The 21,901-nt window shown below is 48.9% G+C and overlaps 1 protein-coding gene across 3 annotated transcripts in view; it reads left to right on the forward strand.

Moving 5' to 3' along the window:
• Positions 1-8,496: 8,496 nt before the first annotated feature.
• LOC144147059 (uncharacterized) overlaps positions 8,497-21,901 on the forward strand; it is a 320,221-nt gene continuing 306,816 nt past the window's right edge. Inside the window, exon 1 of one of the 3 annotated variants that reach the window (XM_077679092.1) lies at positions 8,497-8,822. The gene's annotated coding sequence lies outside the window, so the exon portion shown is untranslated. Of the gene's footprint in view, positions 8,823-21,764; positions 21,875-21,901 lie in introns of those variants that run through there. The other 2 variants (XM_077679089.1, XM_077679091.1) reach the window with 2 other exon arrangements.

Below are 21,901 nucleotides of genomic sequence, written 5' to 3' on the forward strand. Positions count from 1 at the left end.
GGACAGGATGAACACGAGCTTCTGAAGGATGCTCGGAAGAAAGTTGTTCTATCTCTCCTCGTGTGTTGCAAACTTGTGGAGAATGCAGCTTAAAATTATTCAGATGTGTCAGAAGCTTGCAAAAATGTCTGAATTACTAAAAATACGCTTTTTATTGCACTAAAAAATCAAAGCGGGCGATTTCGAGCACATGCACTGCTGCCCCTCACAAGCGGAGTGTAGGCTCCAGTGGCGTAGCCAAGAAGGGGCACACCGGGCCCGTGCCCCCCTCCCCGAAATGTTTCGTGCCAGGATGGGGTGCGGTTCAAGTAGCCTGAATAACCGCCTGATGTCGCCTGAAGGCGCGGAACCTGCAGTTTTAACGACATTCTTGTTCATATAAAGCTGAAAACAAGGGATACGCCAACGTCTGATCCCCGTGCCCGCTCCGGATGCTGTACATGTTAACATACACAGCCCGGCTGCATTTCGCGCCGGATACACCGAGCTGCACCAGGAACCTACCGCGAGCCGATCGAGGCAGTCAAGCTGTTTCGCAGGCGGAACAGCACGGCCGGGAGATGACGGAACAGCAGGAAAAGTCTCATATAGGCATTCATGTGGTGTGGAATTCAGCGTTTCATTCCTTGTCTTTACACTGGTACAAACTGTAATAGCATGACAGAGCATTCCACTGTATTTTGTTCAGTCAACTATCAATCCTTGATATGTTCATTTTTCTACCAACATCGCATTTCATTGACTATTTCAGTTCCATAATTTCTGCTATTGGCCTCGAGGACATACCGTGGCGCCACCTACGAGTGACGTCACTTGTTGGACGCCGGGTCGTGTTGTCATCTGTTACAACAACCCATTTCCTGTGCGTATGCGGAAGCGTGCTTTTTTGTTGTGACCACCGTCCCCCCCCCCTCACCCCTCCTTGTGGATTTGGTGCAAAGTACCCAAAAAAGTGGTCTGCAGAACGAATAATCCGGGCAAGCAATCGGCGACCCGCTTATTTCCGGCGACACCGCCGCACTTATTTGCTACCACCGCGACTCACAGTTCGTAGGCAGCCAGCAAACGCCAAGGACGATGCAACTGACGCCGAGAAAAGGGCGGTGTAAATTCATTAGGAACTACTTGTGAAGGGACATGTACGAGACTTTGTGTGCAAGGAAACACCTTGCAGGAAGCACCTTGCACAACACCTTGCACACAGAAACACCGCGTACTGCTCGCATTGCCTGGTGAATGAATGACTACGCGAGAACGGTGATCGGATTGCTTCGCCGCACATACTTAAAAGTGTTGTTATCGTCTGCATTTTGGCTTAATAAGTGCCTATTTCCCCAACAATGTTTTTTTTAGTTATGCCTGGATTTGATTAACGATCACTGCCGTAGCCTGTACTCTGCACGGCTGATTGTTTACTTTTCGCGACAACTTGTCCACAATGTATAAAGGGTATGAACGCGAGTTTTTAAAGCCTTCGAGCGGGTTTAGACAAGGCTATGTTTAGTTTTCATTAGGACGTCGGCGTGGGAATTAATAACTGCAACGTGAGCTTTTGTCTGTTTACAGTGAGATGGCCTTTCTGAAGCATCAATTTCGAAACTCATGACTGCTCACAGAAGGCGAGGCTGTGTACGAGGCGAAACACGTCGGCAATGATTTGGGGTAATGGGGAGTTTTCGAATAGGAGAACCGAGCGTTGGGGGCCCCAAAGAAGTTAGGGGAACCCAAACGGAACACGCGCGCGCGCGACGGGAGGATCTTCTCCAACAGCTGGCAGCCGGCTTCGGATGCACGTAATCGAATGTTGGGAACTTCAGGCTTAGCGTCGCGGCAGATATTTCATCGCCGCTATCGTTACAGTTGCGAATGACAGTCCCTAACACAACTTTTCACCGCACTACTGTGACCCCCCTTCTCGTATGATCAAGATGTCTGCCACAGCCTAGGCCGATACGTGCGCGCAGATATCGCCACCCTTCGGCCACTCACCACACCGCGCGTTCGGCCTGCGCCGCTGGGACCAACCTCCGCAGCCGGTCGGCGTAAATCGCGGCAGATATTTCAGCATCGCTTTGAAAACCGTAGGTGATGACACCACCTAACCCAATTTTTCATTACACTAACACCCCCCTTCATCATTCTAGAACTTCTTTTCCACGGCTTGTGTGATTTTAAAGAGCGGCGACAAGTTAGTTGTTGCTGCCGCGATCTGCGTCGGTTTGAGCCGCACCCATAGGCGCGCGCACAGGGGGACAGGGGGGGGGGGCGGCCGCCCCCCCTAATCATCTGAAGGGGGGCGCCAAATTGGCCCATATTTTGCCAATGTAACAGATTAAAGTAAAAATTTCTGCTCAGAAATATTTTGTATGTGTTGCAATTCCATCGAATTGGAATAAAAATGTTATAACCATCCCTCTTTGCACTGCGTTCGGACCGCTAGGCCTTCAGTGGGAAGAGGTCTGGAGTGGCTGTAAGGGGGTGGGGGGCGCATCGGTAAGACTTTGCTCCCCCTAATCGAGAACACTGCGCACGCCTATTGGCCTCGAGGACATACCGTGGCGCCACCTACGAGTGACGTCACTTGTAGGACGCCGAATCGTGTTGTCTGCTACAACACATTTCCCGTGCGTATGCGGGAGCGTGTTTTTTTGTTGTTGTTGTTGTGGCCACCGTCTCGCCCGCTCCTGCTGGATTTGATGCAAATTACCAAACAAATTTGTCTGTAAACCGAATAATTCAGGCAAGCAATCAGCGACTCGCTTGCTCGCGGTGACACCGCCGCGATTAGGTAGTTGCTACCATCGCGACCCAGAGCTCTTACATACGCAGCCAGCTAACGCCAAGGACGATGCAACTGATGCCTAGAAAAGTACGCTGTAAATTCATTATGAAATACTTGTGACGGGACATGTGTGTGCAAGCAAACACCTTGTAACAGCGACGGAAACGCGTCGCTCACTTATGATCTCACCGCGCGAACTGCTCGTATTGCCTGGTAAATGAATGACGCGAGAACGGTGATGAGATTACTTCGCCGCACATGCTTAAAAGTATTGTTATGGTCTCCAGTTTGGCTTAATCAGTGCCTATTTCCCGTACGATGTTTTTATAGTCATGCCCGGATTTGATTAAGGATCACTGCCGTAGCCTGTACTCTGCACGGCTGATTGTTTACTTTTCGCGACAACTTGTCCACAATGTATAAAGGGTATGAACGCGAGTTTTTAAAGCCTTCGAGCGGGTTTAGACAAGGCTATGTTTAGTTTTCATTAGGACGTCGGCGTGGTAATTAATAATTGCAACGTGAGCTTTTGTCTGTTTACAGTGAGCCGGCCTTTCTGAAGCATCAATTTCGAAACTCACGACTGCTCACAGAAGACGAGGCTGCGTACGAGGCGAAACACGTCGGCAATGATTTGGGGTAATGGGGAGTTTTCGAATAGGAGAACCGAGCGTTGGGGGCCCCAAAGAAGTTAGAGGAACACAAACGCAACGCGTGCGTGCGCGACGGAAGGGCCTTCGCCAACAGCTCGCAGCCGGCTTCGGATGCACGTAATCGGATGTTGGGAACTTTAGGCTTGGCGTCGCAGCAGAACGTGTCACCGCTCTGGGAACGCTGTTAGCGCTGTGATTTCCGTTGAAGCGATCGACAATCGAAATACCTGCACGGCCTTGGCCGATTCTTGCGCGCAACATAGCCATCCTTCGGCCGCTCACCGCACCGTGCGTGAACGGGCCGGCGCTGCAGGGACCGACCTCCGCGGCCGGTCGGCGTAAATCGCGGCAGATATTTGAGCATCGCTTTGAAAATCACAGCTGATGACACTACCTATCACAATTTTTCATCACACTAACATTCACTTTCACCAATCTGGAACTTCTTTTCCACGACTTGTGTGATTTTAAAAAGCGACGACAAGTTGTTGCTGCCGCGACCTGCGTCGGTTCGAGCCGCACCGTCGGCTGTGCGGGCAGGCACGGCGGGTGCGTGTACTTCTTCGAGCAGTTAGCGCTGCACGATTTCCTGATTTATACATTTCTTGCAAACAAGGGAAATCTAGAAACTTCACTCGGCGATCGTCGTAGTCCACATTGTTGATCGGGGAAACAAGCCGCTGCTTACGCTTCGGTCGTATGCGTAATACACCACCACGCTCATAGTGTTTGCGGATAATCTACCACAGTTGATACGGTTATAACAGTCACCATTAGGTCGAACTGCGCTTGACGCACTGAGAAAAACCTTCAAACGAAGCAAATTAACACGAAAATACTTTTAGAGCGCGCTTCCTCAGCGGAGTGTCAGGCGCTGCAAGCCAACTACGCAGCAAGATAGGAACGGTGATCCTCCAAGTGACGTCAAAACGATCGCAGCGCCGGCCTCTCCAGTGGTGGGCCTCGCGGCCAATAGCCGCACCGTCGGCCGTGCGGGCAGGCACGGCGGGTGCGTGTGGCTCTGCGAGCAGTACACGCTTCACGATTTCCTGCTTTATATATTTATTGCAAACAAGGGTGATCTAGAAACTTAACCTGGCGATCGTCGTTGTCCACTTTGGGCATCCTCGATTTACCAGTCCTGGACGGTACGCAGGCAGTCCGAGGACTGCGTTCGGACCGGAAGTCCAATAAGAATACATGGAAAAATCGAGCGTCGGATCACGTCTTGGGCAGTCTGCGGACGATCAGAGACTCATAATCGAGGAGGCTCAATGTTGATCGGAGATACAAGCCGCTGCTTATGCTTCTGTCGCATACGTCATACACCACCACGCTCATGTTGTTTGCGGATAATGTACCACATTTGGTGCGGTTAATAGGTCCCCGTGGGGTCAAACTGCGCTTGACGCCCTGAGAATTAACGTCAAATGATGGAAATTAACAGGAAAATACTTTTAGAACGCGCTTCCCCAGCGAAGTGCCACTCGCTGCAAACCAACTACGCAGCAAGATAGGAACGGTGATCCTACAAGTGATGTCAAAACGATCGCAGCGCCGGCCTCTCCAGTGGTGGGCCTCGCTGCCAATATGAAAACATTGTTCTGCCACGCTTGGTGACACGCTTGGCCGCTCGATGCTGGCGCGATAACCTTCAAATCGGGCTCGACTGTACTTCATAGCTGTTAAGAAAACTCATTAGTACCTTTCCTAAAGGAAAATATAAAACACGCGAATCGTGATAGTAAACACCAAGTGTTGGCCTCCACATCCGCCACACGAACTTCGGGCACCGCGCGCCACTCTCGAGGACACTCATGACCACGCTCACGAGCACGTTCCCGCATAACCGCCTGCGCTACGGACGAACGAATCACCCGTGGCCTACCCGTAGACCGGCGAACGGGAATTTAGGTCATCATCATCATAATCTTAGCTCCTTAAGGTGGGCTTTACTGTTAGCGTTCAGCATACACAAATCGCATGTTGAAGTGAGTTATTTCAAACTTAAACAATGCGCAAGAAGCCTTGCCTACATATTTCCCCCTCCCATCTTTTGGTCGACCGCGGCCCCTCCCACCCCCCCACCCTCCCGAAAAAAATTCCTGGCTACGCCCCTGAGCGTAGCAGACCGCAGCGGCGCAAGTCCCTAAGCCGATGTCAGAGCCAGGGGGCGCCACTCAAACATCTCACCGCTAATAGTGCCAAGACGGCTGAGCAAGCAGCGCCAGTTGAGGAAGACGGTCGCGAAGCCGGAGACAACTACGAGGTTGTTGCGGCCAGATCAGAGCCGAAGAGAGAGATGGTTTATTGAAAGAGAAACGAAAGTCGACTCAGCCGATAACGGCCCTCGGGTTGAGGGCACCTCAATGAAGACTTAGGCTAGGAGGAGGATAGACTGAAAAGAGGGTGGATAGAAGAAGATAGAAAGGATGAATAAGATGCCAATTCACAAGCCGCGCAGCATAGACAGCACTGGCGACATCATAGCCGGTCTGAGAGTCCTGTGTCCTTTAAAAAGTCTAGCAGGGCACGGAACGCTATTCCGCAATTTTATGTGTGCCATTCCGGGGACAATAGGTTTCATGAGGTGCATGAAGGCAGTCCCAGTTTCGCATACGACGCTCTCTGCGCTGATCGAGCCTGCGAATGTTTTGGACAATCGCACAGTGCGTGCGCGAGTGTCTCTATTGCAGGACAGTGTGGGCAGGCGGGTGAACTAGCTATGCCAAGCCTGCGACTTCTGTCCGCGCTGCGGTGACACCGATTCGCAGACGAAGGAGAGCAGGGTCAGCGCGGGTAAACAGAGCCGAAGGAGAGCGAGTCCGTAAAAGAGAGGGAGAATGAGAAGGAGGTGACAGAACCTGGAGAGGAGGAAAAATTGGGCCCATCTCCCCGCGAGGGGGACTCGAGTAAATGCGTCGCATAGGGGGTAGGTGTATTGCGTTAAGGATTAGTGTTTGGGAAGTTGGTGGTAGTGAATGCGTTGTATCAGCAGCTTCTTGACGTAGTTTGAATGAGTCAAGGATATAAGGCGCGTTCGTAGCCTCCCTTTCTGTGTCGGCTTTGTGGCGCAGTGGGTAGAGCAGCATGTACATTGCGTTCCGCCCGCAGGGTCGAGGGATCGAAACCAGTCACCGGATAGCATTTTTTTATATAAAGTAGGGGGTTGAGTGAAATCATATTTCAGTCAACCTAAAGACCAAGCAGGGTTCCGTAAAGGTTATTCAACAATGGACCTTATTCACACAATCAATCAGGTGATAGAGAAGTGCGCTGAGTATACTGAACCCCTATATATAGCCTTCATAGATTATGAGAAAGCATTTGACTCGGTCGAAACCCTAGCAGTCCTTCAGGCATTACGGAACCAGGGGGTAGATGAGCATTATGTAAGAATACTAGAGGATATCTACAATGGGTCTACAGCTACCATCATCCTCCATAGGGAGAGCAGTAAAATACCTATAAGGAAGGGTGTCAGACAAGGAGACACAATCTCTCCTATGTTATTCACAGCATGCTTACAAGAAGTATTCAGAACGTTGGATTGGGAACAGGTGGGAGTAAGGGTTAATGGAGAATACCTCAGTAACCTCAGATTTGCTGATGACGTTGCCTTGCTAAGTAACTCGGGGGACGAATTGCAAAGCATGCTTTCCGCACTGGGCGAACAGAGTAGAACCGTTGGCCTGAAAATTAACATGCAGAAAACTAAAGTAATGATCAATCACCTCGGGACAGCACAGCAGTTTGAGATAGATGGCGAGGCCGTGGAAGTGGTAAGCGAATATATCTACTTAGGCCAAGTTGTGACCCCAAATCCCAACCATGAGGCAGAGATAATTAGAAGGATGAGAATGGGGTGGGGTGCATATGGCAGACATTCTCAGATAATCAATAGCAGCCTACCATTGTCGCTGAAGAAGAAAGTGTATGACAGCTGCATCTTACCGGTACTCACCTACGGGGCAGAAACTTGGAGGCTCACCAAGAGGGTTCAACTTAAATTGAGAACGACTCAGCGGGCAATGGAGCGGAAAATGATAGGTGTAACATTAAGGGACAAGAAGAGAGCGGAGTGGGTCAGGGAGCAAACTGGTGTTAAAGACATATTAGTAGAAATTAAGAAGAAGAAGAAATGGACGTGGGCAGGGCATGTAATGCGAAGGCAAGATAACCGCTGGTCATTAAGGGTAACAGAGTGGATCCCTAGAGAAGGCAAGCGTTGCAGGGGGCGGCAGAAAGTTAGATGGGCAGATGAGATCAAGAAGTTTGCGGGGATAAATTGGTCACAGTTGGCACAGGACCGAGGTTATTGGAGAATAATGGGAGAGGCCTTCGCCCTGCAGTGGGCGTAGATAGGCTGGTGGTGATGATGATGATGATGATGAGTGTAGGGGGAGGGGTGCGGACTACGACTACGGACGTCAACGCGGGTGACATCGTGAGTTACTGAAATGCTCTCCATTTAAAAGTGACGACAAGGCGGCCAGGGAGGTGCGGCAGGCCAGCGGAAAACTTCCCCTTGAGAGTCTACTTTGGTCTTTGCGGGTGGGCGGGGTTGGGTCGCGCGTGGCGTCGGGGTTCGTGGCTGAAGGCTCCCTGCAAACAGATTCCTACAGTCTCAACAGTCATCATTATTAATATTATCATTACTATTACTTTACCCAATTATTGCCGCTACCAGAATGCCCTAGAGCCCGGCTGTGGTCTCCGCTGGGTGTGTCGGTTCTTTTATTGTTTTTCTTAATGTTTTTTAATTTTTTATTTAATACACCAGAAATACTGTCCTCTCTCCTACCGTCCCTCTTCTCTACCTTTGTTCTGTCCCCCATCTGGCTTCCGTTCGGCTGGTTGAGGTGTCGGCGTAACGCCAGACAGTTATCGGCCCCTATCTCCCCTTCCCTCATCCCCAACAATCTCTTCCTTCTCTTCCCCTTGAGAGGGAGACCAAGCGGTCGCTGCGCAGAAACTGCGGAGCTTGGAGCACGAGTGGAAGACGGCGACGGAGAAAGAGGGGAAATACGTTCCTGGTTATCGCCCCTCTATCGCGAGCACGCAACGCGCGCGGCAGCGGCGAGCCTCCGCCGCCGAGGCGAATGTCAGTGAGCGTACCAGTTTCGGCGTGTGGCAGCGGTGAGAATCTGCCACCGAGGCGAAAGCGAGGCAAAAGTGAAAGTGCTACATTACTTATAGCATCGCAAACCTATTGCAACACGCATCTGCTGCACCGGGAATACAGTCCATGACAAACGCTGCGGGTTCAGGCGTGTGCGTGGTGTGTGTAAATATGTGACCAATCTCTAAAGTGCTCCATTTCGGAGAATCCTGCCGGTTTCGGCGTGTGCGCAACTGCAGCGGCGAGCATCTACCGTCGAGCGAAAGTAAGTCAACCTACATGTGCCGGGGTATGCCTGGGTGTGTGAATGTGTGACTAATCTCTCTAGTACTCACTTTCCGAGTATCATCAATCGGTGGCCCACTGCCAGTCGGCACACTAAATGTGCGTGGACTAAGCTGCAAACTGCGTCAATACCAGGTGCGGCGGTGTTACACAGGAAACCTGGACGTGGTCGCCATACAGAAGACGCAGGTTGATAGCGAGGTTGCTACGGATTGCATCGTTCAGGGCGCTTTTTAACGTTAGCGTAAGCCACGCGTCTGGAAACTCAGCTGGCTGCTGTATACGTATCAAGATTTCGGTCGGTATTGTTTTTGAGAATGTTGTTGTGTGTCAGAAAGGGAGATTTGTTGTGCGCGGCTTTTCGAGAGGCGCATGCAGCTTGCGTGTTGTCTGTGTATATGCCAATACGAAGGTCAAAGAGAGATTGAAGTGTTTTCAGGACATTGAGCCCCTTATAGTGCTTGATAGAAAAGGTTTTTTGTTGGGGAATTTTAACTGTGTCTGGGAGAGTGAAGGCCGTCTAGGGAGGCTGAAGTGTAGGGATGCAAGCGTCGACCTTCTTGCTGGTGTAGTGGCGCGTTCTGATTTGCCCGACGCTGCGCACGCAGCCAGTGGAGGAAAATGTAGCCATTTCAGCCATCATCAGGGAGCAAGTCAAGCGCCGCTTGACAGGGTGTAGATTTCGGCGGAGTTTGCGGTACTGTGTCAAAATTACTATGTAGAGCCTTTGACCTTCAGGGACCGCAGAGTAGTTATCATTACACTAGGACAAAAAGAGAAAGGGAAGAATGTGCTATGGTGGGTGGAAATTTAGCGCTTAATTGCTAGAAGATGAGAAGTTTCTTGGGGCAACTAAGGAAGCTTTTTTGCTCCTGTTCTCAGAGGGTAGCGATTGTAGCGCGGAAAAGTGGGAGTGTTTCAAGCAACGGTAAAAATGAAATACATAGGAAGGGGAACTATAATATAGTAAGAGGCACGCAGGGAGGAAAAGTGCTTAAGGCAGCACCTGGAAGAATTACTCAGAGTAGAAGCAGATACGTCTGAAACCTCCGCATAATATGTTAGAGATATTAGGCAAAAGTTGAGGTGACATCTACGTATGGGTCTTAAGATGCAAGACTCGAAAGCGTTACTTCGACTACTAGGGAGCATAATCGAACACAGTTACTGTATTTACGATGTCTGCTTCACGAGCACTGAAGGTCAGCGAGGAGAGAAAGACTAGGAGTGAAGGGTTTTAATCGCCGTGGCCCAGGCGAGACAAAGGCCCTCTGCGTTTCTGTTGTTTAAGATGTAAGCGTTGCGCCTGCAGGTGGCGCCAGCGGGTTCATTATTGTTCAGTTTTAGTAGGAAGGAGTCAGTGTTTCGAAGTATTTATTCTCTAAGGGTAAAGCCGGAAGGACCCTTTTTGCATTTTGCGAAGAGAGGGAGAGTGAGTGAGAGACAGAGTCGGTGTATGAAGATATTTATTACTGCAGAAACAGTCGTGCTTTAGGGAAACGGGGAAACAGAGGGTAGGGAGCTCACGGGTGGAACCTGATGTCTACACTCCTAAAAAAAGGTCGGGGCACTCACTAATGGAACACTAACAAGTTACGCGTCCCAGTATACACTATGTACTTAGTGGCTGGAGGTAGTTAATTTAGTACTAGCCAAGGTTGCTAACTGAAGCAGGCAGTAAGTATCACTACCTCCCGTAGTAAAGTCCTAGCAATAGCACTCTTCTGAGCTACATGCGTTTACTAACTGGCCATGCATAACCTAGTCACAAGCCCGAGCTTAATCTAGTGCGTCCTACTTCCTACGCTCACTTAATTTTCTAACCATGCAATTGTTAGTGGCAGAGCATACGTATGAAATTGCGGGGTAGTAAGTTTCGTAAGTAGTTAGTAAATACGGCCGTTACTACCTTTTTACGACCTTTTTTAGGCGTCAGATGCACCAGCTCCTTTCCTTGGCCTCTCATCAGCTGGGGATGATCTTGAGGTAACGGTTTGTTCAAAGCTGCCTCCCATGTCTCGACAGAAATGGATATATGTAATGTTTGAGTTGTTCTTCCCTGAGCAGACGCTTGGCCGTAGCTAGGTTTCGTGTTAGAGAATGGACGTTTCTCTGATTTTAGCTGAGTTAAGTTAATGTGTGATGCTCCCACCAAACATCTTCGCGCCCCCCTATTTCAATATACTTGTGTAGGTTTATGCTCTACAGAGTTGCGATTCTTTGACATTGTGACCTCCTTGAAGCAAACAAAAATTGTGTTCCTAGGCGCAGCATGAGGAGACATTCTTGTCATTTTTCTTGGAGGGGAGCGTGGTAGTCGTCGTCGCAATGAGCACGGTATGTGAGTTCCTTGCCTCTTGGTCGGTGCCTAGTTCTCCTCCAGACCCTTGTGTCTCGACGTCCAAGTGACGTTTTTAATTTTCTGAATTTTGAAAGGAGTATCTAAAAGAAGCATTTGTGTTTTCTGTGGGCAGAAAACAGTTTAATGACCTTCGAGATCCTGTAAAAATGCTTACGGCTCTATTCGATGCTTCCGCTAGTCGTATTGCGAAGAGGATGTCTCCAGCTTCCATTTATTTATTCCTGTACGTATAAGGGTCATGCAATCACAAAGATTGCATAAGTAGCCAACTGAACTACGACAACTGCTGCCTCGTACTTTCGTACGTGGCGGAGTCGGTGCATACTGCGGTCTCATGAGTTTGAACCATTCCTCAAATGAACTTGATCCTGACATATGCCGGTTCTTGTACAGGTTTGGATCCATTTTTTTGGTAGAGGAGAGTTTTTATGCGTTGTCACTGGATCGGTGACTGTCTATAAAGGCGCGTAGGCATTTCGTTTCAACGGTGTAACCTGTGTTTCATATTTTGTTTGTTTGTTTCCCCAGCCGATCACTTAGCGCTAAGAGAGTGGTCTCCAAGGTTTCTTCGAGAGTGTTATGAAGACACAGTTTGAGGGCCTATTCATCGTCATTATCATAAGCATCCTATTTAGTTCGACTGCACAACGAAGGCCTCTCACATTGACGTTCACCGCTCTTGTCCTGCGCGGCCCGAGCCCATTCTCGGCCTCGGAATGTTGCTATTTCTTCGCTCGATCGAGTTATCCCATTCTAGACCCATCTCTGGCGGTCCATTCTGTTACCTTGGTGAACCAGCAGTTGTCAGTTCCTCTCAGGGTCAAAACGGCGAGGTTGAGGACTTCCCTATATGCTGCCCTGATGTTGGTGTTTTTTTTTTAATTTTCTTCGATGCCGTAATATTTGCGGTACTTCAAGCTGTGCCATATCCAGCTCATTCTCAGTGGCTGAACGAGTCTTACCGTTTCTTCTTTCTTCCCTGCTCTTATCTTTGTTTGGAGTTTTATCATGGGGATAATTGGCTACAGATTTTCCCTCTTTTGGTGATGGTGAGTTCGGCTCTTCCTGTTTACTCTATAGCCACGTCCAGCTTCCCTTACGTGACTGTTTTATGGAAGGACATCCGTTACGCATTCTAAGGTGATTTCTCACTTGGCCCCGCAGCGCCCTCCGTCGTTTGCCAAACGGAGACAGAACCGCGGGAAAATTGTAACGTAGTTTGAAAATTCATCTGATTAGGCCCTTGGGTTTTATTTTAGTTCGTTGCTACTCATAATCAATGCTTTTTCGTTAGTTCAGAGAGACGGGCGTCAATTCTATGCCCCCGTTTTGGTTAGGTGACCCAATGCTGGTGCCGGCATCAGTCCCGGTGAAAACACTCCGGGGTAGCCCAGTGGTTAAGGTGTCGTGCTGCTGAGCCCAAGGTCGTGGGTTTGAGTCCCGGTCCCGACGGCCGTCTTTCTAGCAGAAACAGAAAACTGAAACGCCCGTGCGTCGACACTTCGGCGCACGTTAAAGATCGCCAGCTGGTTGATATTTTCGGCAAACTTCCGCTATGGCGTGCCTCGTAGCCCCGGCGTAGCTTCGGCTCATGAATTACGGGAATTTTATTTTAGTCTTCCGCGGGAAAGACGCTTCCATATGGGGGCATCAGTTGAGAGCATGGCTGGTGACCGTGTCTGCGGAGTTTGCGACGACCGACTTTGCGTTCAACGAACTTCACTGCGCAGGCGCGGCACCTACTGAAAATGCTTGTGCTTTGTTTAGCCTCCGCCGTAGTATTACTGTCCTCTTTCCACACTTCAGTTGCCCCGATTCAGTCCAGCCCTCGAATCTTGCTGCTTCAGTCGTAGCTTCCGGCTGACGGTGATGATGTATTTGCGTGGACACTTGGTGAGCACGGCTGAGAGCGGACGGCTAGCAGCCACGTGGAAGTCGAAAAATTAGCCTAGTAACGTTATCGCGCTAAAAATTAGAAGTAATAAACGAACATATCTACAGAATCGCAGTCATCCGGGCAAGGCCAGAAAAACTATTAGGTGGTGAAGCGCCAACAAAACGAGCCTGATGAGATGAAAAGATGTACGCGCGGAAAAACGAATTCACGGAAATAGCGTCTAAAGGACCGGTGTGGAGCGATCAGGAATCCATTCAGAAAGCTTTGGAGGACCACTTTGCTCAACTCTCCTTGTTTCAGACGCCCCCCCCCCCCCCCCAAAAGGAGATTTAATGACGAATTCCTATCGTGCTAACCCAAACTAGAGTCTGCACAAACTGAAGCGTTGAAACTTGAAATTTCTGTCACAGACATAATTAAGGCCATAGACGATCTAAATCCAGGCAAGTAGTCAGGACCTGACGGTCTCACGGCCGCCTTTTACAAGAAATTTAAACATGACATGGCTGCAGTCTTACAGACGGTCTTCGCAGAAGCGTTGGATAAGGGGGCGCTGTCCATTTCGTTTTCGTAAGCCCAGACAACTTTGTTTCCGAAGGGTGAGGACGAAACCAAATCGAAGAGAGTAAACGGCTACAGGTCGATGAAAGTCACCAATGTAGATTTTAAGGTATTTATGTAGGTCTCGTCGAACCTCGTTTTAACGAGCACTTATATAGCGTATTATCGGCTATCGCGAACAAAATCGCGAACAAAATCGGCTATCGCGAACAAACAAATTTGGGTGGTCACGCTTTATTTCAGTGACACCTATTGTTTTATACCGAAACCGCGAGACCCGCGCGTGGTATCAGCTATAACGAAGAAATACTTGGTTTGGGAGAGGCTCGAAATTTGGAAGCTAGCTTTAAAAAGCAAAAAGAAGGAAATTAGAAGGTAGTAGTTTGTAAAACTACAGTCGAAGAGGACCTTTCGTGCGTAGGCACTGTTGAAAACTTTATCCTGCAGTGCTCTGAAAAGCCGCCAGCCAAGATGACATCCTTCTTCAAATAAACGAGAACGCACGCCTGTTTTGACAAACGAGCTTTGTTCTGTTGTAATTTTAAGTTGTGATGTTTCCGTCCATTTTGTATGAAATGCCACAAAGATGGAGATAAGGATTGCCTTGCTTTTAGCGCGCTCGAAGCCTGGAATAATCGGTCTTAGTATCGGATTTTTGCGCAAAGAAGGTTGCCGATTTGCTGAAACGGATTGTTACCTCTACTGTTACGACGAATATCGGATATAACGAACAATTTTACTGCCCCGATAATACTTCGTTATAACGAGGTTCGACTGTACTTGCAAACAGGCTACAATCTTTAACAGGAGACGTCGTAGGAGGCCACGAAAAGTGCGGTATAGGTGGCAGGTTTATATTCACGAATACACATGTAGCTCGAAGCATTTTCGAATGTTGTGAAAGTGAATTACTCAGAGTAGCCACGCTACAGATCGACCTCTCGAAAGCGTTTGACCGAATCCCCCGTGAAGTTCTTTTTTTTTCTATTTGTAGTATGTCGGGCTTGGGTCGATCGTTTGCAAAGGGGTGCGCAGGGGGTACTTATACTGCACAACGAGTTTTATAGTAACGACGAGCTGTCGAGGCGGATTGACGAGCGCTCATCTTTCCGCAGGGATGGCCCATATCACCGTTGTTGTTTTCTTTCTTCTGAGAACCCTCGTGCAGTAACATAATAGGTAGTGACAAGGTCCAAGGTTTTCAGTTAGAGTCTAGCGAGGTGCGCGTACTAGCGTATGCACGCGACGTGGCCATATTTTGGCCACAGACCAAGTAAGTTTCCACAATGCCCTGGACATCATACAGATCTATTGCGAAATGAGCGGGAGTGTTATAAACAGGGATATGTGTTTGGGAGTGTGGCACTGGGCCTGGATTGATCCTCCCAGGTTGTTCGAAAGCATTCAGTGGGATACTACCGTAACTACGTACCTCTATGTATTATTGGACAGGCACAGGGAATATACCAAATTTAGGCGGGAAAAGGTGACAGAGGCGCGGGCCCAGACGGAACGATGGGCAGGTCGAGATTTGTCAATTTTCCCACGTGCTAATGTTTGTAACGTTTTGCTGGCGGCAAAGATTTGATATGGGCTACAAGGTTGTTTTGTACAAGATCAAATCTTTCAACTGTTCTACCGCACCTTCCCCACTTCTGTGGACCTCTGGGTGGGAGCGAATGGCGAGATAAGTTATTTCGAACAGTGAGCACTGGACGTCTGCGCCTGGGGCATCTCTGTTTGAGACAGGTTTTTTCTCGGTTTATGTTCCTTAGGGGTCAGAAAGACCCATTCCTCCGCACTTACATGCAGGTCGTGTTAGCCGGTGAATATCCGAATTTTGTTGTGTTGTAGTGTGTGGGAATGATTAGGGTGTCATCACGCTTCCTGCGCGAGGTCGGTTTAAGTGCAGAGCGCTTTATGGGCCCACCTTGTCGTCGTAGCTCGCTAACGGTCGATGTCAAGCGACTGCCTGAATCAGGCGACGCATCGAGATAACGGACCCAAGTAAATCCTGGTGTAGCGGCGTCAGGGGGTCACACTGAGGCAGCGAAAACCACGCGGTTTATATAGTCACAACCGTTCGAAACTCGTGAACCGCTGGCGCTTGTGATACATCTCCCCGTTGTGTAGCGCAAAGAAAACAGTGGGCATATTTGAGGTAAAATTTACGTAATTACCCGCCAGTGCCCGCGTTCCTGTAGTGAGGAACGCTCGTTGCGTTGGTTTTGCGATAGTAAACGAAAAACGCTACCCCGCAAGAAAAACATGGCGCGTTCGAAATGCCACAGAAAGACTCCAGCAGCACCAGAAAAAAATTATGCACTCAAAATAGCGCAGAACAGCTCCAGCATACGAAATTAAAGCAAGCACAAAAACAACAGAACTCCCGCTGGCGCAGTTTGAGCCAGGGGTCGCGCGAGCACTGCGAATGCGGGAAATTTGAATTGCATATTTATCAACAGAGGAGTGAGGCTGGGCGGCGAAGAGCATGATGGGTGGTAGCAGTGAGCGGATAACGGTGCGACCAGCCATTATGGCGAATCTCTGGTCTGCACTTCCGACAGCCTTCAAATTGAGTGGAACAGCTTTAACGTTTTTTTTTAATTTTTTTCGAGCAGGTTTACAGTTGACGACTTGAGCAGTGTCAATAGTTCTGTGTAAAGACTCAGTGAGTGTTGTATTCCCTGTACCGTTGTATAGCAGTGTGTGAGCAGGCGGCCCCGGTCAGAATGTTCTGCAACGTGTAAAAAAGATGTGGGTACCACCGGAAGTAAAGACTTTCTTTTTTAAACTTCACACCCGCAAGCTACCAGTACGAGTGCACTGCACATTGTAGTTGTTTGAGAAGCCGGAGGCCGTAGAGAATGTGTTCATTGATTGTTGGGATGCTGTGCTCTGGGACGCCGGTCAGCGCACGCTGTAGAAGGAACTTCCAATAGACGCCTACGGAATCCGGTTACTTCCCATTATGGGCAATGAATACCAGTATGAATTAGGCATGCTCTTGGGGTTGCACAGCATCTGCCAATCACGTATGGCCGTCAGAAACAGTGAACCTAGGGCACGGTCTGTTGAACAATATATTGCCGGAAGTTCTGTGAGAAGCCGTGAAGTCACGTAGAAAGAAAAATGTCTGAGGAAGTGCTATCGTTGTTTGGTAAACTGACAAGGATGACAGTGTACTGGTTCCCCAGGTAATACCTGGCTCAGTGCGTGTTTGTACAATTTTTAGATGCAAAGCGTCTCTTGCTTGGGGGTATGTCCGGCATCCGTCCGTTGTCCGCACCTCTCCCCCTACACTATAAAAAAAGAAATAGTTAGCGGCACCCGGTTTCGATCCCACGACTCCCTGGCCGCAACGGTAGGTACGCGGCGCTCTTACCACTGCGCTGAAAAACCGAGACAGAAGCAAGTGCTACGAACACGCCTGATGTCCTTGACTCATTCAAACTACGTCAAGAAGCTACTGATACAACAAAGGCACGCGAAGCTGAACGTCAACGGAAACGACGAACTGAAAATTTTAGAGGAGGATGTTAGCGTCTCTTGCTCAGGGGAATATCCCGCGTCCGTGCACCGTCGCAGCGCCTTTGATGATGATTGTGGCAGGATGCCCCTAGGGACTGGCCAACCAAAGAATTCATCACGAGATAGATTCGCGTTCAACCACCGTCGTCATTTCCCGTAGGGGAACCGCTGAAGACGAAGAAGGAGAAGAAGACAAAGCTGCGAAGAGGAGGGCGTGTACGTTGCTCTCGCCACGTCCGCAGCGCTTCTGATGATGATTTTGGCAGGATGCCCCTAGGGATTGGCCAACCAAACAATCCATCACGAGATAGCTTCGCGTTCAACTACCGTCGTCATCTTCACGTAGGGGAACCGCTAAACAAGAAGACGAAGAAGACAAACCTGCGAAGACGAGGGCGTGTGCGTTGCTCTCAGCCGGTGCACTAACGTCAACAACCTTTACCTCACCAACGCTGACGGAGACTACCGATTCTACCACAGAGACGACAACATCGACAAGAACATGATGGACGAGTTTTGGCGCCTCGAGCACCACCGCCTACGCAGAGTAACACAACAGTACTTGCGTGCCTTTGCCACCGGTGTGGACCCGAACGCGGAATTCATTCTGGCGCTACTAAACACCATACTACTCAACATAACGGCAACACGCCAGCTGCGCGATAAGCACGCATGCGTGTCTCCTCTCTCATCTCCTCCTCTCCACTCCATCTGCTCTACATAGCAAGCCCGGTCCGCGCGCCGCTTCCTCAGTTGCTGATTCGGTTGAGACACGCTGCACCATCGGATGAGCTGAATGCACGCCAACAATTCTGCTTTGCATCACCACATAGTTCCCTTCGGGGAGATGGTGTAATTTTTTTTGTTGTTGTTGTGTTGTGCTTTTTAGGCAATAAACAAAAAAAAAGGAAACAGCGTGGTGCATTAGGCAGGCTGACGTACGCACATTTACGTTTTTTGTTTTAATTTGATTCCTGCAAAAGCACTGCACAGGCCACAATTCCCAGGCTCGGCCCTAGCACGACAAAGTTTTTAAATATAAGCGATCGCCCCGCCCCTACCCGACAAAACTTAATAAAAGAAGCCGGAGCCCGCAAGACTGTTTTCAAATATCAGCCCGGTCCAACATATTATAACCATGAGTCCCAAAAAATTTGGTGTTTTGAAACTTAAAAATTAAGCATAGAGCGAGTATATTGGATTTAAATGTTTTAAACTTCGACCGAGTTTTTACAACATAAATGTATATCCTTACACAGAAACTGAATTTTCGAGATTATCAGCGAAATTGCTTTTTAACGGAGCAGCAATGTTCACGCTCTTCCATTTTTTCTTTGTTTAACCTAATTCAATGAGCAAACTTTTTTGGTATCAGCAATCATGAATTTGCGGCACACGACTGCCGGGCCTCAGACACTGTATGCATGCACACGCACCACAACGGCCCGAAAAAAAATTTGTTGAAGGCCGAGCCCGGGCCCGAGAATACGCGTTCTATCTGGCCCGGGCATTGCAGTGCACTAATCCACACACACAAGAAAAACACGATATGTTTTCTAAAACTCCACTCGAAGCATGCAGCACCAACATTCACAACCGTAATTCTGAGAAAAGCACCATACGGCACACATTTTAGCGCGATCATTTTAAAACTGTACAGTTCATTGGTACACTGGTCATCCATTACCATAAAACAATTACATATTACAAATCCACAAGCTTATAAAAAGTACTGCCCGCGTCTTGCGGACGTAATTATGAAACAGTTGGGATTCAACAAATAACAGCAGCCTAAAACAAATCGCAAATATATAATCTTTGGAGCAGGCGCATAAACTTATTAGGGGTGCAGTCCCACTACACGCTGTTGCACTATCCTTTCAAACTGCATGGGCAATGGCCCTTCGGAAATACGAGACCTCTGCAGGCATATCCCCTTTCCACATTCCTAACAAAAGAAAGCGCTAAGAACATTTCAATAGTGTAGTGCCGCCTTAACTGCCCGTGCAATTACACACACAAAAAATGGCAGCATCTCCACTCCGTGGATGATGGCGAGGGTGCCGAGTACGGGGAATCGAAATGACGTCCAAGTTGCGCTCCGAGTGGCATCCGTTTGCCCCCAGACCGTGATTTGATTTGAGCCGTGGGTTGCATCTTGATTATTCCCTAAATGAAACTGCAACTCATTACTCAAATCGAATTTTGCTTGATTTTCGCTTGATGATGTTGTGCGCACGGAGGCGACGCGTACGGACATGGGGAGGTCCTAAGGTACTCTGCACCGTTACAGGCGAGGGAGTAAGCTGTTTGACTTTCGGGTACTAACTCATGGTCGTAGCCCCATTGGTAAGACGACTGAGATTAACTCTGTCTGGTCTACTAGACACAGGCTCGAATCCTGCTGTGCCTGTGTTTTTTTTACGATCGTAAATGGTATGCGGACGGACGCTTACGGACATTGTGTGGTCCTAAGGTACTCCGCACCTAAAGTATCACTTGCAGCGGCTGAAGAAACATGAAACCCGAGCGTGAATCACTGAACAACAGCATAGCGGCACCTCGTTTAACCGCGCCGCCTCGGGGATCTCCTCCAGAGGGGCACACCAGCGCCATGCGCCGTGGTTAACATGTTGGCCTTCATGGGCGCTGTGGCGAGCAGGAGCCGCTATGTCCACTACGCAATTGTTCTAGTTCACTATACCCTAGCCATCCGGACGTACTAGCTCCGGGCTACACCACCGCGCGACACAAGCGCAGACACCGAAACAATTCGGCATGTGAGCTTAGTTATTCCCGTTTATACCGATTTAAACTAGTTAGTTTAGTAAGTTTGAGAATTGCGAGAAAGCTGAAATGACTTTTATAGGTCGTATTTATCAGAATCTGTTGCTACTTTCGCCTTTTGTAATACCTCTTAAAACACAACCGAATTGGTAATCATCAATTTTGCAAGCGGAATCCCATTTTTGGCAAGCGGTGCGCAAAAGGTGGCGTTTCTCTAGCCTCCAGAAGTCTGTAAGTGCTGTCTACATTTTGTTTTACCTGCCTGCAAAACGATCCTTCACGTATCTTTGACGTGTGAATACTTAATTCCGCTTGGTTTGGATTACCCAGAAAGAACACTCGAACAAGTTAATCAAGCCGTGCGAAGGAAGCGTGGAATGATCGCGAAGCTGCGCCTAAAGAGGCCCAAAACAAACGTCGCTAAAGCAGACGACAAAGTCCGCCGACCCGCCCGACGGTATGAGCAGGCACCTGCGGGCTGGGAACGCTGTGCAATTCGCCGTGCCATCTACACTGTTCTCCGTGAGTAAAAACCGCCCTCCCTCGCCCCAGCCGTGTTGGTAGTTTCTTGTCGCAGACGACACAATGGAACCCTTGGCTGGTACAGATAGAAAGCTTTGATTTAAAAAGCTGCCGAAGCGCGCTGATATATATGGACTTTGTTCGGCCGCAGCCTATCACAACAGCGCACCGCACGAAGGATCGACCTCGGTAGACGACGCCATCGGCGGGAACGACTGGAAGCTTCCACCGCCGATAGAGTCGTCACATCCTCCGAGGCAGCCGAATCGCGTGGCGTGTGAACCGCATGTGCGCTTTTTCTTTTGTTTATTTAGAGATCGTTAAAATAAAATAAATATACCGTGCATGTGTTCACCTTGATGCAAATTTCGTCGAAAGAAGACTACCTTCTGCTGTACCACCTAAGTAAATTCCTCTCGTGCCTTTGTCGCCCAACTGTCACGCTCTTCCCACCTTTGTCGCTCATCGCACAGTGAATACTGTGGATATTTGAAAAAGTCATTTCAGTTATACCGCGTTTCATTTCTCACATGCAAAAGTCTAATACATTTGATTAATGTTGGATTTCTTGGATTGCCGCGGTGACTCTAAAATAGCCCACAATAGCTTTTTGCATTGTTGAGCCAGAACACTGTCTTCAAACGCAAATTTTTATTTTCAGTCGCAAAAATCGAGCAACCATGTAATTTTATTTTAAAGAATCATGCAAACGCCACTTTACTTCCGATTTTTCTGCCTCAAATATGCGTACTGTTTATCCCTTTTGTGAACAATGTTGAAAAGTATTCAGTGTGCTTCAAGTGCTACTGTTTTGGAAAAGGTTTGCTGATACAAACGTCTCGTTGAAGAATCCATTTTCGCTTTTGGACCGGCGGCTGAAACGATGAACCCACGGAGACCGACGGGCATGCGGTCAGACAGACCACAATGTCCGCATTAAACAGCCCGAGAAAAACTATTGTCTGGAAGGTTCATTCGTGGTGGAAAGAAACTTTTCGTGTAATCACCATTCGCCCGTGCGCACATCGCGTAGAGTGGGGTTTGAACAATGGCAGAACGCTCTCAACACCCACTGCGTACCCACTAAAAAACTCGCGTTTACAGTCGTTTGATCTAAACAAAGCACCTCGCTCAAGATCGCGACTGGTGGGAATGGAGGAAAATTCACTGAAAGAGGGCTTATCGTTATCGGCTCCTCGACGGCGTGTATGTACTTTGCGCACTTAGCTCACAGAGGGTTCTTTTTTTGCACATCCTGTTGGCCTCCTGCGCGCTGCCGGAACGGTCGTGCGTTGCGACAACTGCCGAAGCAGTGAGATGTAGTGGGTCGTCGTACTCAGCACTAGCAACAGGAGTCATCAGGTGAGCACGGGTACGGGACCCCACTTACGCTCCATTT

Source organism: Haemaphysalis longicornis, unplaced genomic scaffold (genome assembly GCF_048455015.1).
Source record: "Haemaphysalis longicornis isolate Haplotype H1 unplaced genomic scaffold, Haemaphysalis longicornis Haplotype H1 scaffold_7, whole genome shotgun sequence".
Taxonomy (NCBI): domain Eukaryota; kingdom Metazoa; phylum Arthropoda; class Arachnida; order Ixodida; family Ixodidae; genus Haemaphysalis; species Haemaphysalis longicornis.